At 35.8% G+C, this 18,195-nt stretch overlaps 1 long non-coding RNA gene across 1 annotated transcript in view; it reads left to right on the top strand.

Moving 5' to 3' along the window:
- The window catches only part of LOC120353361, a 135,849-nt gene that overhangs the window by 56,550 nt on the left and 61,104 nt on the right, over positions 1–18,195 (top strand). The window contains exon 2 of the long non-coding RNA XR_005572306.1: positions 1,555–1,595. This is a non-coding gene — a long non-coding RNA (uncharacterized LOC120353361). The remainder of the gene's footprint in view (positions 1–1,554; positions 1,596–18,195) is intronic.

Raw genomic sequence — 18,195 nt, 5'->3', positions numbered from 1 at the left:
CCCTAATAATACTGACATTGGAGTTAACCCCGACTTGATTGACACTATGCATGATCTATCACCAATTGAATTCTTCTTTTTGTTTTTTGATGAAGAGATTATCAGTGATATATTTATGACATTCTTCTTTTTCTATTTCTTCATATCCTATTGAAACTGTAGAGTTCTGATTATGTTTTGAACTAATAATTTTTGAGATCCCATAATGGGTCTCAAATGCATAATAATAATAAGTAAAAAATTCCATAGTGGCACCAAGAGGCCATGAGATCCTATTTTGGATCTCACCATTTTTAGGCCATTGGGAGGGTCTTATTACTTTCTAACAGCATAGGAAACATTATACTCACTATATGAAGCAGTATTTCCAAAAAAATCACTGTGGCCAGTATTGTCAGAGATATTTTTTTTCTATGGCCTGGTGTTGTCAAAGGGTGGGACCCACTTTAGGATCTCATGGCAGGGAAGTTGTTAACGAGTATTCTTTATTTTGTATTTTTTATTTATTTTGTCAGCAATACCTGTAGTGTGGCGAAAAATATCGTTCGCACCATGGGCAAAAATGTTTTTCCAGCTCTCAATCTTTTCTAGTCCTCGGCCTACGGCCTCGGACTTGAAAACCGATTTCGAGCTGGAAAAATCTCATTTTCTGCTCTAGGTGCGAAATATACTATTTCCTACAGTTAGGCTACGTTGAAAAGTGGCCATTCCTGCACTGATTACAAAACGCAAAGAATCACTTTTCCGCTCTAGTGCGGGAAAATTTTTTTCTGCACTCCAGATTTGCAACATGGCATCACAAAATAGTTGGTGGGTTATGTGGAGGATTAGTGCACGAAAACAAAAATGAAGTTGGTAACAATTGACTGTGGTATAGTGAGGTCCACGTTATAATAATATCAAGGACACCGAGTTCGAGGACAGCCACCACATCAGTGACAGCCGCCCCACCATTCATACAATACAACATTATTCAATTTTATTTATTAATAATAAAATTACACATAAAAACATTTGATGCATTTCAGGCAATTTTACCCATAATTACCCACTTTTCATATTCAATGGTAACTGTAGGAAAAATTACACGTGAAATACGTGCGCAAAGTTCCTCTGCTGCACTCAACAAACCATTCCTAAACGTTCTTTCGGTGCAGCAAACTGTCACTTTGCGCACTAGTTGCACAAATAACTAATTCCAATGTTGAAAACAGTAGGAAAATAAGAGAAACTGTACCTTTTATTATGTTCAAATAGAAAACTATCCAACTAAGATTTGTTTCAATCTACAATAGTGAAATCATATAATATCTCGATCAAACCGCTCGTAGTTTTGAAGTGGTCTATTCACTCCTCATCAGAAGTATATCTCAAACGTACAATAACACTATATGCATTTTATCAAGGAGGATGTGATACTCCTGGTGTCACATTGGTTTCCATTTTTCTATGATATTATTCTTCAAACAGAATTTTGTTTATTCCATTTAATTGTGAATTGGTAATTAAGTCTTTATGTTTCACATTTATTAAAGTTGCATTATTTTGTTACAGGAAAATGTTCATCGGAGGGCTGAGTTGGCAGACTAGTCCAGGTGAGTCCATTAAATTGCATCAATTTTCATTTCTGTATGATTTTATAATCTGAAAAAAGGTTCGGAACCCACCCAAAACTAGTATATAACTGGCCTATTGGCCTCTCTAATTTCACACTGAAATTATCAAATTTGAAACTCTCATTCCCTACACACCATCTAAATCATCTTCCATCTTCCATCGAAGTAGAATTTTGTTTGAAAACCGTTTGGCATAAAATTCATTGAAATTATGAGTGATCCCATTGATTTTTAGTGTTTGAGTTTTACAGAAATGGGTTGTATTTTATGAGAGAAGTCTTGAATACGTGAAATTCTATTATATTAAGCGAGTAATTTCTGTATTTATATATCTTGTTATTTTTATATCTGGTTATTTTTTTATCTGGCTATTTTTATATCTGGCTATTTTAATATCTGGTTATTTATGTTTAACGGATCTCGAAAACGGCTCTAACGATTTTCACGAAATTTGGAACATAGTAGGTTTATGATATAAAGATTCTATTGCACTAGGTCTCATCCTTAATAAAACTCGCTGAACGACATTAAAAGGATAATTCATTCTTGGCTGAAACAGCTGTAAATACTAAAAAAATGAGTATGTGAAAAATGAGAATATCACATCCCCGAAATTAATAAGATGAGGTATACACCAGCTGTGAAATATAAACATGATCATTTTAGAAAATTGTGTTCTGTTTATCAATAAATAAAAATAACGAGCGAAGCTCGGTGCCCCGATATTTATAATGAATCTGTCAATAAATGTGCACTTCTGTACTGTGATGAATGCTGTATAATTAATATCAATCAATTTCTACACATTTATTAGTATTCATCGATTTATTATTGAATACTGTGATAATACTGTTCAACTTCTTCTCTGATTCATTCAGATTATGTCATGACAAATTTAGGGGGACTAACTATAAACTTTCAGCATTCCTTTGGAATAGCATCAGTGTTTCCCATTCAAACAATGCTGACAGTATGAGGTGAATCTCACTAAAGCAAAGAAGCAGTCTAGTCAGTACGGTACATTAAGATGTTCTGATGGATGATTAGTCAGTACATCAGTGCAGATCTTGTACAAGTACATGAGATATTTGTTTGTTTTTGTTCATTACAGTAGACTATTTATAATAATATTTTGTTGAAAGTTAAATGATCTGTCAGAATTGAAAGCGTTTCTTAGTAATCGAATTATCAGTTTTCCCCATTCACAACATGATTTATCTACGTTTAAATCTAACAAATTGGAAGACAATATGAAAAACATTGTCACATAATTGTTTGGAATAGGATGTTTATGAGGAAAAGATTCAGAAATGATTGAGGGAACGATCTGAGAATGTACCACTACATGCTTCTAATATTACAGTGTTTACAAATAATACTGATACAGATATCTATTTATTCATTCATTCATATATTTATTCGAAATATTGTGGCACTAGTGAAAGTTCATCAATAATCGGTACCAATCTATAAATGCATGCATAAATATTACACGAATACATTGATCTGCTTTGAATGTTTTGGCATTATCTGACAAATTAGTTGAACTTGTGTTTATAGTACTCTAGCCCAATAAAAATATACTGTCATAATAATTCACATGATCAATGGGACAGTTAGCGATTGTCAATGTGAATAACTTCCTAGCTAATCAGATACAATGATATTTGTATTTGACAAATATTTACCAGTAACTTGTTAGCTCCACCTCTAGCTATTCATCCTGCTGAAGGTTTGTCAAAGCCACGCCCCCAACCAATAGCGTTACGTTTCAATCAGATATGACTTCACTCAGCCAATCAGAGAGCCCGGTGCGATCACCAATAGCAATTGCTCCCAATAGCAATACGTTGACCAATAGTGATTGCTCCATACTCAAAGCTATACATAAAACAATTCAATTCAATCCAATTTATTTTTTCCTTCTGAATACAATTCAAGCAGTTACATAGAATCTTAAGCAATAAAGTTTATACAATTCAAGAAACGATATAATATACTTACTAAAATCAAACAAAAAAATATACAACTATACTAAACAATAAAACTCTTGAGCTATCCATTCACTAATTGAGGCTATTCACGAATTAAGAATTGAAACTGATTAGAAAATACACATAACAATATTACAAAACAAAGGCCTGGTTCACAAAAAGTATGTTAAATTTTAATGGGGATCAAATGCCACGAGAATAAAAATTTAACAGACTCCTGTGCATCCGGGCAAAAGTCTCATCCTCAAATCAATAACGAGGTATTAATAATTGTAAGTATAGGGACTCAAGTCCTATTTCCTAAAGGGCATATGAAGTGAATCTTACTTGAAATCCATGGTTGATATTTCTCCATTCAATTTTATCCAATTTTCTCTCAAAATTCAGTAACTTGTTTACTTAACTTGTTTAACTATTATACTGCTTAATACTGTTTATAGTGTTCATACTTGTTTAACTATAACTGGTTTGATTATTATACTGCACTTGCCTATGTGATTTCACAAATAATTACTATCCAACTTTTAATTTTTTCTGCTTGAAAGGACTGCTTTCATTTCGGTCCACTGCTTTATCCTTTTCAACTCCAGATAACTCGATTCGATCAAGCAGGAATCAAGTTTGTTTTTAAAGCAGGAATTACTCTCGATTTTGACGTTTATAAAGTTTGTTCATAAAGCGGGAAGCACTCTTGAATTCAATGTTCATTCGATCAGAGAATGATTGTTTGTTTGGATGAGTCCTCCTCATTAATTTGAATTGATGAAGCGCGAATTCCCATTGTTTGTAGCAGAGATTCTCATTTTCCTGATATCAGATCTCGTATAACTCACGCTTTGCTTGGAGTTTAATGCAGGTCAAACTTTAGAAAAAAGTGCACGTGTAGTTTTCGAATCTTCAGAAATAAATCTCATTTCAGATCCACTAGTGACCAGTTGCAAGCCACTAGCTCGTAATTTGAACTTCATAGTGTATATTATTATTCCACTAATTTTCTGCAAAATTATTTCTTTAATATGTGAGTATTTCCTATTTTAGTGATAATAATGTGAAATATGTCTTCTATGTTTGGTTTTGAAGCATCTAAATAAGGACTGAAAATTTTGTGTGGTGAAGAACTATAAGATTTCAAGGCTAGAAAATTTATGGGAATGCCTTGGAATCGTGGTGAGGATGGTGAGAAGTGTTTTTGAAGTGTTTCCGGTAGCGGAAATTGTTGGAAAAACTATGAAAATTGATGGATGTTTATGTAGAAAATGTACTTGGTTTGCGAAAGATTTCTAGGGGATGATGAGAGTTTTGAAGTGGGAAATCTTGTCGAGATTTTTGTGGTAGGTAGTTGGGATGTGGGTCTCAGTAGATGCTGGTAGTGAAAATTGTTGGAAAATTGTGAAAAAAGCATTAATTTTAGAGTTCAGGGTGGGATTCCAGATGTTTCCTTTTAGGAAACTAAGGTTCCAAAGCAGGAAAACATGTGGAAATATAGGAAAAACAGAGAAATAGAGGATAATTTGTGAAAATATATAACAAACTAGAAAACAGTGGAAATGGCGAAAAACGTGTGAAAAACCTTGTAGGAGCTGTAGATATGATGGGAAAGAGGATGAAAAGTTTCCAGTAGTGAAAAGTGTAGGAAAATCGTTAGATCTGGGTGAAGCTTGTGTAAATTTGAGATACTTTCTTTTCTGTATGGGCTATTATGGTGAGTCTGTTATATGTATGGTGGGTTGAGATGGATCATGAATCCCCGATACTAAAAAGTATTAAAGAATTTATGAAAATACAAAAACAATCTTGAGATTTGAGTGTAGAATGAGAGAATTTCCATGAAAAGGTTAAGTTTGTCATATTTACAGTATGAGTGGTTGTAATATTCTTTTTAACCTATTTCGGACTATGTGTAACCTTTTTTTTTGCGAGAGGAATAGCACAAGGTTACCTTATTTTCTCTCTCCCTATCATTTTAATAATGTACGGTACTTATTGTATCAATCAATAAAGAATAAAGAGCTTCAAGCTCAAATATAAATTAATTTGAGACCATTACAACAAATTCACAAGTCCTGTAAAAAAATTCATGTCATCCTGTACCCTAGAAATACCTACGATACAACAGAATAAAACATGAGCTATGATATGGATGATACACAATACAATACACTACACTATTGATATTGTTTTCTGATCTCAGATTGTAGAGCACAAAAATACGCCCAGAGGGATTTTGAATTATACATGTAAATGTTAACAATCGGAGGATATTGTTGATTAAAAACTAAAATTCATAAAAATTGATTATTTCTTCAAATTTCGCTCATTTTTGAAAAATCATAACTCAGTACTCATTGGAGATAGAGAGTTCCGAATGATCTCAATTTATTCATAATTTTAAATTCTGAAAAAAATACAAGAGCAAATTTTTCTGTCTGATTACAAGATTTGGCAGAAGTAGCTGAAAACTGGAAAATGAGCCGAAAAAAGTAAATTCGTATGGCTTTTGTTGGTGGGGAGTCCCTTGGGGGAAGGTCCCACCGCCTGAATATATAATTTAAGCCGTCAATGGGCCTTACGACTGTCATACTTCAGCCGGGACCGACAGTTTAACGTGCCCATCCGATAACACGGGAGTGATCTGGTTAAAAAACTTTTGGTATTGAGAGGGTTTGAACCCGGAATCTCTATGCTGCTACGCAAGCACTCTATCCACTAGACCACGGATCACTTCAATGAGCCGAAAATGCAAGGTTTTTGGGCCATTCAGTATCTAGCACAAGGGAATTTTGCATGAAGAAATTGGTTCTGAACTTCTCTTATGTACCTAAATAATAGATTAAAAAATCAGAGCTACAATATAAATTGCATGCACCAATGTATATAGTGACTAGACTAGTATGGGATACCTAAATTCTGTAACTAAACACTCGGATACAAACTAATGAATGAGATTAGGTTCTTCAACTAATAACACTGGCGCACAAGGAATCTTCCTTTCGCCTCACCTACTGCACTCATGCATGTGAGCATAATTAAATCTTTCTTTAATAATTATTATTTATAATATCATGAATAAGGATATCATTTCGTTATTAAATAAATAAACATTTCCTTCATTTTTATGTATGTATTCATGCATATACTTAAACGCATTTTTTAAAAGCTTTTTTTGTTTTTGGAAATAAATTCAAATTTAAATAAATAGATTCTTGAACCAGCACTTCAGATACTTGAGTAGTAGTATATTTCGGTTGAGTTATTGTAGGGGACCCAATAAAAGGATATTAACCTGTCCCTATAGAGAGTTTCCCCACTTATTCTGTCAGCATTGGTTGTATGGCAAACATTGAGTTTATTCATAATGAATACTGACAGTTTGAGAAGCCGAAAAAGGAGTGATGAAAAATGATTTCTGATTCAATTTTTTATTGATTCCCCCTCCTCCTTCTTCTCGTTTGGGAATCGTTATATTTTGGACCTAATCGAAGCAATAACAATGGAACCGGAAGTTCGAGTGAATGGTGTGAAGATGGAAAGAGAGGGTTTGGAGGAATGGGTGATGAATAAAGGAAGAGAGAGTGATAATGGTGACGGCGAATAGCTTCAAAACGATTACTTCTCTTTTGTGGACGGCTTATTGAAAATCGGCGGGTGGTATCAGAAGAGAAGAAAAAGAGTGAAGAAGGAGGAGAAAACGAGGTTAGATGTCGTTATACAATTTGGAGACAGATTGACTCAAATTTGATACAAGTATGCTATCATTTCTTACATATTTGAAGGACAATAATTTGAAATAATTTTAGAAATTGAATGAAATTCCTTATATTCTTTTGAATTTTAACTAACTTAATAGGTCAAAATTTAATAGCACTAAATATTTAATTTGGTCAGTTTCAATACACCTATACGATACAAACTAATCTATCTACAAGCTATAATCTAAATACAAATTCTATACTACAATATTGATACAATTGAAATAGAATAATTTTTATTGAATTCTAAACTTACTCCGATTTAGTTCAACACTATTCTGCTGAGTAGTTTTTAGTCCTGTTACCCTATTTCAAGTGTGTGGTAATCCATTTGTGATATAGAAAAAATTTTTTCCCACAGTTACCTTGAAAAGTGGCCATTGCTGCACTGATTACAGAACGCAAAGAATCACATTTCCGCTCTAGTGCGGGAAAAATTTTTTCTGCACTCCAGATTTGCAACATGGCAACGCAAAATAGGTAGTAGGTTATATGGAGCACCAGTGCTGGAAAATCAAAATTAAGTAGGTAACAGTGACTGTTATTATAATAATAGCGATGGACAAGGACATGGACACCGAGTTCGAGGACAGCCACCACCCACACAGCACACAGCCGCCCCGCCATTCAAACACTACTACATTATTCTATTTTATTTATTAATAATAAATTTTTTTGTTTTTGTTTTTCTGTGTAATTTTATTAATAATAAAATTACACAGAAAAACATTTGATGGATTTCAGGCAATTTTACCCATAAGTACCCACTTTTCATATTCAATGGTAACTGTCAGAAAAATGAAATGTGAAATACGTGCGCAAAGTTCCTCTGCTGCACTCTAGAAACCATTCCCCCTCGCCATCGGCTCGTGCGTAAACGTTTCTTTCGGTGCAGCAAACTGTCACTTTGCGCACTACTTGAACAAATAACTAGTTTCGTTGCCCTACTCAATCGGTATACACACGACAGTGCGAATTGATTATTATTGAGCTGTGTAACGTTCTGTGTGGATTCTAGTGGTTTTATGCTTAAAATATATCTTACCACAGAGCATGAATATTATTGTGGATAGAGACGAAGTGGGTATAACTTCAATAACTTCAATGAGAGGACATTTCAAGCATATCCTTCAATAATCTTTATTAACTGAGGAATGAGTAATGTAATATTATAATCCTCTTCTATACAACAACTATACATTTAAATTGACACTCCATTGAAAAATTGATTAAAGACTAGGTAACATGACTAATAAATCACCATGTACTATTCCCTTTTTTGGTTTGCCTGTGTCTTTCCACAATGCGTTCCCCATGGAATTCAGGTGAGAAGAAAATCGAGATGTTTTTTTCTATTTTGCTAGTGTGTTGAGGGAGGTGAATTGAAATGGCAAGGGAGAAAGGAGATAGGTTTTAGGTTGTATGTTGTTGGGTGGGTGGGAGTAGTAAAGATGATTAATCGGCAATTTGTAGGGTTTCTGACTCGCTTCTGACATTCAATTCTTGCTCTCATTTTACTTCTTCTTCCTTGTGTAAAGTTCATTAAAAGGTTGAACATTGTCCTCTAACTCACTCTCTCTCTCTTTACAAAGTTCCCCCACTAGTACAATCCTCTCTCTTTACAAAGTTCCCCCACTGTTACAGTACGATCCACTTTCATCTGACAGCATTAGTGGATAGGAAGCCTGGATGTTATGTCATGAGAAATTCTGAAAGTTCAAAATGAGCTCCGTTAAAATGTCCACCTGCTTTTCACAGTCTTTACAAAACAATGGAAAAATAAGGCTGAAGAGAATATAAGGAGATCCACTGTAAACTGTCAGCATTCCTCGTAAATATCATCAATGCTCCCCCATACAACTAATGCTGACAGTTTGAGGTGAATCTTACTGTTATGACGTCATTGTGAGGTTAGGTGACCTCTTGACTTGCAGGTGAAATGGCCTTTCGAGATTCACTTCAAGGTGTCAGTATTAATTGAATTGGGGTGCGTTGATGTTGTATGTGAGGAAAGCTGAAAGAAGTGAGTTTCACTGTAGTGAGATAGGATTTTTTGTGTGTTTTGTTGGTATTGTTGTTGGGGAAAGGTGGGCAAGAATGTTTTGTTGTGGAGAGGTTGGTAGTGCTATCGGTTTTGATAGGAGAAATGTATTGGGAAACATTCAATCTTCCAAATGGATTATCTCTGATAGGTATAAGGATAGAATACACAATCTAGATTAACTAAAAATTGTCTGCCCTATGATATAAGTGTATAGAAAACATTGATAGATATCTGAAATTTGTGATGTATACGAAATTTTGTATTCGGTTTTTCTATAACTGGTTATTTTTAAATGATTAGAAGCTCAAAAATCACAAAGAGTTTTAGTGGTTTCGAAAATCTACATCTAGATTTAGGAAGGTTTTTAGGAAGGACATTTTACTTGTAAAATTGAACGGAACATCAAAAATATCATTTTTGGTTAAATAATTTTTCGTTCAATTATTCTCATTCTCATTGATTTGATAAGATATTTCCCGGGCCTTCCATTGATGATTGGTATTATTAATTTGTAAGCTCATGTGAAGGTAGATGAATTTTCCAAGCTTGTCAAGGAATTTCTCATGTGCTTCTTTTGTAAAACTACAAAAATGCAAATGTAGGCCTACTGCTGGAGGTGAGAATGTTATTGTTTATTTGCGGTTTTCTTTTTGAAAATACAAGACTGTTGTACAGTTTCTCATAATTTCATAGAGTTGGAACCTTTTTTCAACAGTCTAGACACCTTCCTCCGATACACCTCTCCAGACCAGACTCACATTTGAATCTGCAGACGAAAATAAGTCACAAACACGTGAATCGGCTCACAGTTCGTTTCGCCTCTAAACGGAGCACGAAAAAGAGAGGCGACAGTGAAATGCGTGTGAGCAGATGATGGAGAAGAAAGAAACGATGTTGAAGAGGAAAATAAAGAAAAAGAGAGAATGATTGAGGATGAAAGGGAATCGTGTTTGTCCTTGACCTTGTGTCTCTCTCTCAGACTTTCTCTCTCACTCAGTCTGTGGTGGAATGGACCATGAACTGGAACATGTCACGCCGCCGGCTCCTCTAAATACAGCACACATGGGAGCTGTGCAATGTGCATTCCCACCACTTCATCTGGAGACAGTACGTCTGAGAGCAGGTTCCTTTCTTGCTTGATGTGATGTGAGACTTTGAGAAAGAGACGAAGAAAAAGAAGAAAGAGTTGTCTTGAAAACAGTACAGTACGCTGTACTCCTGATGAATAGTGTGGGATCTTTCTTTGTTTTGTGCTCTCATCTTCCATGGTACTTGGTGGATGGCATTTCTCTACATCATCCTCTCTTTCTAATCAGTGTTTTTGTCTCGCTTGTTCAATTATTCTAGGAGTTTTTGAATTGAATAATTGAGTTGTTCAAGTGAGTTCTCTCCCCTTTTCATATTAAGATCAGTTCATAAAATTTTATCCTTGATTTTAATACTCTTTTCACGAATATAACTATTGTTCTCTCTCTCTCTCTCTTCGCTCACAACACTTGTAATACTCTAAAGTGTGGTAAATAAAGACAATCATCAATCCATTTATTACTCTCTCTCTCTCTCTCTCTCTCTCTCTCTCTCTCTCTCTCTTTCTATCGGTAATTATCTAATCCAATTAAATCTTTATTATATGCATCTTCACATCGTTTTTCTCAACTCGATTAGTTAGTTCGGCCGGATAGAGCCGGAAAATCCCATTCAATTCGGATCGAAAAATTGATCGGCCGGAGCCGGCCGTGCACAACCGTATGAACCTGTTGCAATGGACGAGCATCTATTCATTTCTTTGTTGGGGATCCTTCGGACAAGTTAGGTAGTTTTCGGCCGATGCTAGTTCGGACGAAAACGGCCCACCTTAGGGAGAATACTGATAGAATACCACGATGATATACGTATTAGCAATCTATAACGCGTCAAGAAACGATGGAAAGCAGCTAAAAAACAGCAAACGGATGAAGACTATACACATGCAATGATAAACATCGTAGATATACGAAAGAAGCGGAAAGAAAGAACGAAATTCATGTGGATGACGCCGTAGAAAGATAGAAAACAAAATAGCAACATAAAACATATGAAAATCATTCACATGACGTGATAGAATGATAGGAAACCAAAAGAATCAAAAGATACTGGGAGAAATTCATGCATATGACGTGATGAAACTGAAAATTTCAACCAAATAAGACAAAAAAATGACAGAGACGAATGAACGAAATTGATATGTTGAGATTTGCTTCAAACTGTCAGCATTCCTTATGAATAACATCAATGCTTCCCATTCATCCAATGCTGACAGTTTATAGTTGATCTCGATTTAGAGATCGACGCATTTACAACTCAGCCGACTGAAAGTGAATGGAAAGTGTGGGTGAGTGTGCGTGCGTGTCACATTGTTCTTTTCCTCTTTGTCAACCATTTTTCCTGTTTTTGTCTCTCCTTCATCCTTTCCGGCTCATCCTTTCACTCTCTCATTTTAATTTATTTGCCTCTCCTGTCCTTCATGATTACATTAATAATTCACCATTATAACTAATTCAATAATTCTATATCCTCACCTGTAGCCCTAGCCTTAATATCCTCCCACTTGTAACTTTCATATTTTCCACTTCCCTGTAAATTCTGCATATTTAATTCATTCATATCACCCATCATTTTCATTTCAGCATGCATTTTCACAAATATGTTATTATGTACTATTATTGTGATTATTTTTTAATCATAGAAGTGTTATTATTTTGTTTATTATTACCAGTGTTTGCCATAGGTCTTTTCAGACCTGGCAATGTAAGATGTATTAAATAAATATCAAAATACCTTACACTGATTCTCCCACTCACCCTCACACTCTCTCACTCTCACTCACTCTGTCCCACACAACATACACCCACAACGTTATTTCTCTTCAAAATTTTCTCCAATTCTCTAACGTACACTGATTCTAGCACTCCTTCTCTCTCTCTCTCTCTCTCTCTCTCTCTCTCTCTCTCATCCCCCTTTACTCTCTCTCACTCTCAGTCACTCACAACATACAGACAAATCGTCACTCCCCATGAAGACGAGCTATGATGTATTATAAGCCCCCATTCCCGAAATAATACGATCAATATCTATGAGAATATTTGATCAAAGTGATACTCCAGGTAAGTATATGCTGCATCTACACAGCATTATACATATAATATATCTCTGTATTGTATATGTGTCTGTATAAATGCGTTTGTGATTCGTGTCCCTGTATGTGTGTGTGAGTGTGTGTGTTAATAAATATTATAAGCAGTCACCTATGGGATTTACTGACATCATTGCCCTTACATAACATCAATGCTTGCCATCCAACCATGGCTGACCAATGAAGTGAATCTGCACATTATAAGCAGTCACCTATGTTTAATGCATAGAGCTGGTGGTAGCCGCGACGGGCCAATCAATCATAGGAGGTTCATGTTTCCATCATTCGGACATACATCATGTCGACGAAACGCTTTTAGGTAGGATGTCAGTCACACCACTGCAAATAGACGTGTTCTATACTCCCACCATATGTGGGCTTGCTTACTACCCACGTGTGTCATATACACGAGTGCATGTGTGGTGGTCGTGAACTTTGGGGTTAGTTGGTTATGGGGAGGTAATGGGAGCCTACAATATTACAACGCCGCAGTGTAGGCCTAGAATCTGATACATGATTGGTGAAAAAGATTTTAAAAAATACCAGCTGATCTTTTTCACCAATCATGTATTAAGGTGCGTAAAGATATACGCGCCTCCAACACGCTCCGCGCACGACCGCGCACGATCCGCGCACTTGCTCCGTACTCGCTCCGCAATCGCTCCACGCACGCCCGCACTCACCCCCGATCGCTCCGATCATGAACGTTACGGGAGATGTTAGCTCTTCTCGCGTTCCACTCTTGCTCCCCGGTCGATCATCAATCGATCTGCTCGAGTGACGTTCGATTGCGGAGCAGAGCGAAAGTCTGTACTCTGTACGCACCTTTAGATTCTAGGCCTACACTGCGACGTTGCAATATCGTAGGCCAGGGCCTTGTATTGGAGGTGGCTATGCAAAAACCATATTTTTTAAATTTAATTATGGTTGTAAGAGAAATATCGATTACTAGAAGTTGAACTTCTCAGTGCCGGTCGCACAAAAGCCGGTTGAATTTTAACCGTGATTAATTCCAAGAGAACCAATCAGAGAAGCCGTTCTATCAAAAAGGCCTTCTCTGATCGGTTCTCGTGAAATTAATCACGGTTAAAATTCAACCGGCTTTTGTGCAACCGGGCCTTAGTAGAATAATGTATGTAGAGTTCTTTAAGACTTTCTACAATCAAGTATGAACAAATATGTGGTAGAAGGTGTAAAGTTGAAACTCTAGTTGACGATATTAAGATCGTGTTGAGGGGAGGTGGAACTACATAAGGTTTAGGTATTCAGAATTCAGGTAACTGTACACCTTCAACTGTGATAATTATGTGGTGTGTGTGATATGTCAACATACCAAAAATATAAAATACAAAATATCGGGTTTCTTCTTCCCGTTTTACCCATTATTTTCCTCTTCCTGCCACCTACATGTGATTTCAACAGCGGAAGATGTGAAGTAGTTTATAATATAAATGATGTAAATGCTATAGTGTGATTCACATAGAATTGTCAGTGTGTGTTGAATGGGAATCGTTGGTGCTATTTCTATAATGCAAGATGACAGTATGGATTTAATCTCACTACAACAGTTATTCTATGTCAGCATTGGAAGAATGGGAAACATTGATGTAATTCATAAGGAAAGATGACAGTATGAAGTGAATTTCACTACAGTGCGTGAATCACACGTTAAACGGGGATCTCTTTCGGGAATTGGGGATGCTGCTTTAGCGAGGTCCTCGTAAAGGTGCGTACAGATATACGCACCGCAAACATGAGTAATTCACTTTTAATCAGCTGATGCCAAGCTTTTTATACCTATATCTTGAACCGTTTCTGTAAAAAAAAACAGATATAGTCAGCTGATTAAAAGTGAATTGCTCATGTTCGTGGCGCGTATATCTGTACGCACCTTTATAATGGCAGTGATTGATTTGTTATTGCTGTCCTTGTCTATCATTCAACAAAGCAGATATCTTTTTCTCGCTTTGCTCTGTTGCCGGATCGTCTTTTAACAATGTAGAATTAATAATTAATTGACAAAATATTTCATCTCATTTATGAGAATTCATCATGAAATTATTGAAAAATATTATTTCTTGCTTAATAAAATGAAATTGATTATTTTGAACGAGAATGAACACGCATCTTCTGTTATCAACAGACGACGAAATTATCATATGTTTTTCCAAGGATGAATTATCCTTTTCAGGTTATTCAGTGAGTTTTCCCAGGGATGAGACCTAGTGCAATCGAATTTTTATATCATAAACCTACTACCGTATGTTAAAAATTTCGTGAAAATCGTTAGAGCCGTTTTCGAGATCCGTTGAACATAAATAACCAGATAACCAGATATAAAAATATAAACAGATATACAGAGATTGATCACTTAATTTAATAAGATTTTAAACAATAATGAATCTTATTTTAATATAATATTAATATAATATTATATAATATAATTGAATATTAATATAAGTTTTAATATTGAATGATGCTCACGCCCAGCGGACAGGATTTCCTTGCTGGGTTGTTGCCTTAATGAATAGATTTGATTTAAATATATTTAATTTATATTTTTGTTTTGATGTAAGCTATGTTTTATTTTTATTTCTAGAATTTCTTGAATAATTTTTGTAAATTGTATTGATGGCAAATAAAAAGAATTGAAAAAACAAAAAAAAAAATATATACATCAATATTATACAATATACCATATAACCATATTGATATTACATCAAAAACCTGTATCAGCTACCGTCTATAGAAGGCATTGGCAAGAAAGAGGATGGGGAACGTTGTTCTGCTATCTTTTCACTGCCATTATAACGTGGGACGTCACTATAGGGTTAGGGGTGTGGGGGTCCCATAGGACGAGAACAACAGACTCCTGACTGCCCTGTTGTACCCCAGAAATACCTCTCGTACAAGAGGGGGTTTTGAACCTCTTCACCTCCCAGAGACCCCTTCTCTATCCCCAGAAATACCACCCATAGAAGAGGGGGACTCTCCCAACCCCCCTCAAACAACCCCTTCCAACCCCCCAAAAATACCGACCAGCCTCTAAAAACAACCCTAACGAGGTACGAATGCTCGACGGGAAATCCTAACCATCCATTCTCGAGGTATCAGTGTAGTGTGGAGATGATGTTGAGAAATGGCATTCTCTGTGTAGGTGTGAGTGAGAGGGAAGATGGAGCGGTGTTGAATGATTGAGGTGCTGGTTGTGGTGAGATAGATGTAGAATGGGAGAAAGAGAAAGAAAAGAAAATATGTATGGATAGATAGTTCTGATTTCACTTCAAGCACGAAAGGAAAAATTGATAAAACTGAGAGAAATTTGTAAATAGAAGGAGTGGATAAGAGAATGGATGAGAGTTATTGAGTAATAGAGGAAAAGAACAAGGAAGGAAGGGAAAGAACGAAAGGAAAGAAATGAGATACAAATAAATGGAGTACGAATGAGATTTCAAATTAGAAAACTATTTGATTGAAATACATTATATTGTACTATTCTATACAATAAGGAAAACTTTATGTAAGCTCAACCAGAGGCAAATTGAATAGGCAATTAAATTGATAGACAATTAAATAGTATCTTTACTTTATGACTCAACTAAATGAACAGCTCATCAGAATGAACATAGCAAGGAATATAAATTCAGATGAGCTGATAAGGAATAGATTGATAGTTTCAAATAGTTAAGAGATAGTTTGATATAAATTCAGATGAGCGGGCAAGGGATAGATACAGGAGGATAGGAGGGCTACAAGGATTCGAAACAGGAAGTGAGAATAGAATAGAGTGGCAGCTTTTATATCCTCTTACTCTACGACAAACTCTTAAAAAAGATCATGCAAATGAAAAAGAAGGATGTAAGGAGTAGAAAACGTAAAAAGAAAACGTAGAAGGAGTAGAAGGAAGTTGTAAATGGAAAAATAGCAGGGAACATGAACAAGAAGTAGAATAGTAGAATGAGTGGAAGAGAAGAAACTGGGGATGAAAGAGAACCGAATAAAAATAGAGGAGAGAAAAACGTTGAAACTAAACCGTTAAGAGTGATAACTGAGATGATGAATCAAGAAGGAGAGAAGCAGAACTACTCCAAGGTAGTTATAGTATGAAACAAGGAAATGGGATCAAAAAGACACAAATAAAAACATAGAGAAAAATGTTGAAAAAATAAAACGTTTGAAGCAAAGAAGAACGTAGAGAGGTGAAAACATGAAGGGAGTGAGGGAGAAGGAGAAGAAGGCGAAGAAGAAGAAGAAGAAGAAGAGGAAGATGAAGAAGAAGGAGAAGAAGAGGAAGATGAAGAAGAAGAAAAATTAGCAGTCTACAGATGGAAATTAATTGGAGGCTTATTTAATAATTATTGGGATTTTCGTTTAATGATAATTATTAAAAATAAGCAGAAGGAAAAGTGGCTGGAGAACGGAAACTTTGTAGCGGAAGAAAATAAAGGGACGCAGGAAAAGGAAGATGAAGATGAGGGAGAGTAAGAAGATAAAGAAGAAGGAGGGAAAGAGAAAGGAAAAGAAGAAGAGAAAAACGAAGAAGAAAGCCGTGATGATGATTGTTGAAGTAATGTGTGAGCAATCGTAGCGCGTATCGGGGAAATGGAGGAAGAAAACAGGCGGTTTTATGTGAGATGATGAATGTACGCCCTGGCCTGGCATCACATATCATACAAACTACTCTTTTTGTTCTCTACCCCTTTTCTCCCTCACTTCCCCTTCTTCCTTCTTCTTTCCCTCTTCCCCGCACTTTGCCAGCATTCCATTTTTACAGCGCCCTTCATCTTTTGTGTCACCCTTCCGCTGCTGCTTTGTTCCTTCCCGGCTACTTTCCTCTTCTTTCCCCCTTACAAACTCTCAAACACAAATTCCCACCGAGTTTCCCCTAACTGCTACTGGGCTCTCTTCTTCCTATTCTCTTCTTCTTCATCCTCACATTTGCCAGATTATTGTCCTTCTCCTTTTTTCATCTACTTCTACCCCATATTCTTCTTCTTCTTTTCCTTATTATTTCACCCAGCTTCTTTTCCTTCTTCTTCTTCTTCTTCTTCTTCTTCTTCTTCTTCTTCTTCTTCTTCTTCTTCTTCTTCTTTTTCTCCTTCTCCTTCTCCTTCCACCTCTTCCCCCTATTCTTCTTCAATTTCTTTCTTCCTCATCTTCTTCTTTTTCTTTCTTCCTCATCTTCTTCTTTTTCTCCTTCTCCTTCCACCTCTTCCCCGTATTCCTCTTTTTTTCTTTCCTCCCCATCTTCTTCTTCTTTTTCTCCGTCTCCTTCCACCTCTTCCCTTTATTCTTCTCCTTCTTCATCTTGACAATCAAATTTTTGCTCCCCATCTTGTTCTTCTCCCAGAAATGTAGCAAATACTGTTGAATCCAGAAGTTGTCCAAAAAATAACACAAATCTATTGTATCTTCAACATTCAAGTTATGTCGATCAAATTGTTCTATCAATATTCCAATATTCCAAACAATTTAATCCCAGTAATAAAGTATTATTATATTACATAAGGAATATATGTTACGGTTTATTGAGTTGAGAGCACTACCTCCGTATACAAAGCCGTAGTGCAGTCGTGTGACGTCAGCCACAGTAGGGCTCCTACACCAATCAAATTCGTTG

Source organism: Nilaparvata lugens, chromosome 10 (genome assembly GCF_014356525.2).
Source record: "Nilaparvata lugens isolate BPH chromosome 10, ASM1435652v1, whole genome shotgun sequence".
NCBI classification, from domain to species: Eukaryota; Metazoa; Arthropoda; class Insecta; order Hemiptera; family Delphacidae; genus Nilaparvata; species Nilaparvata lugens.
This window is presented reverse-complemented; position numbering and strand designations above follow the sequence as displayed.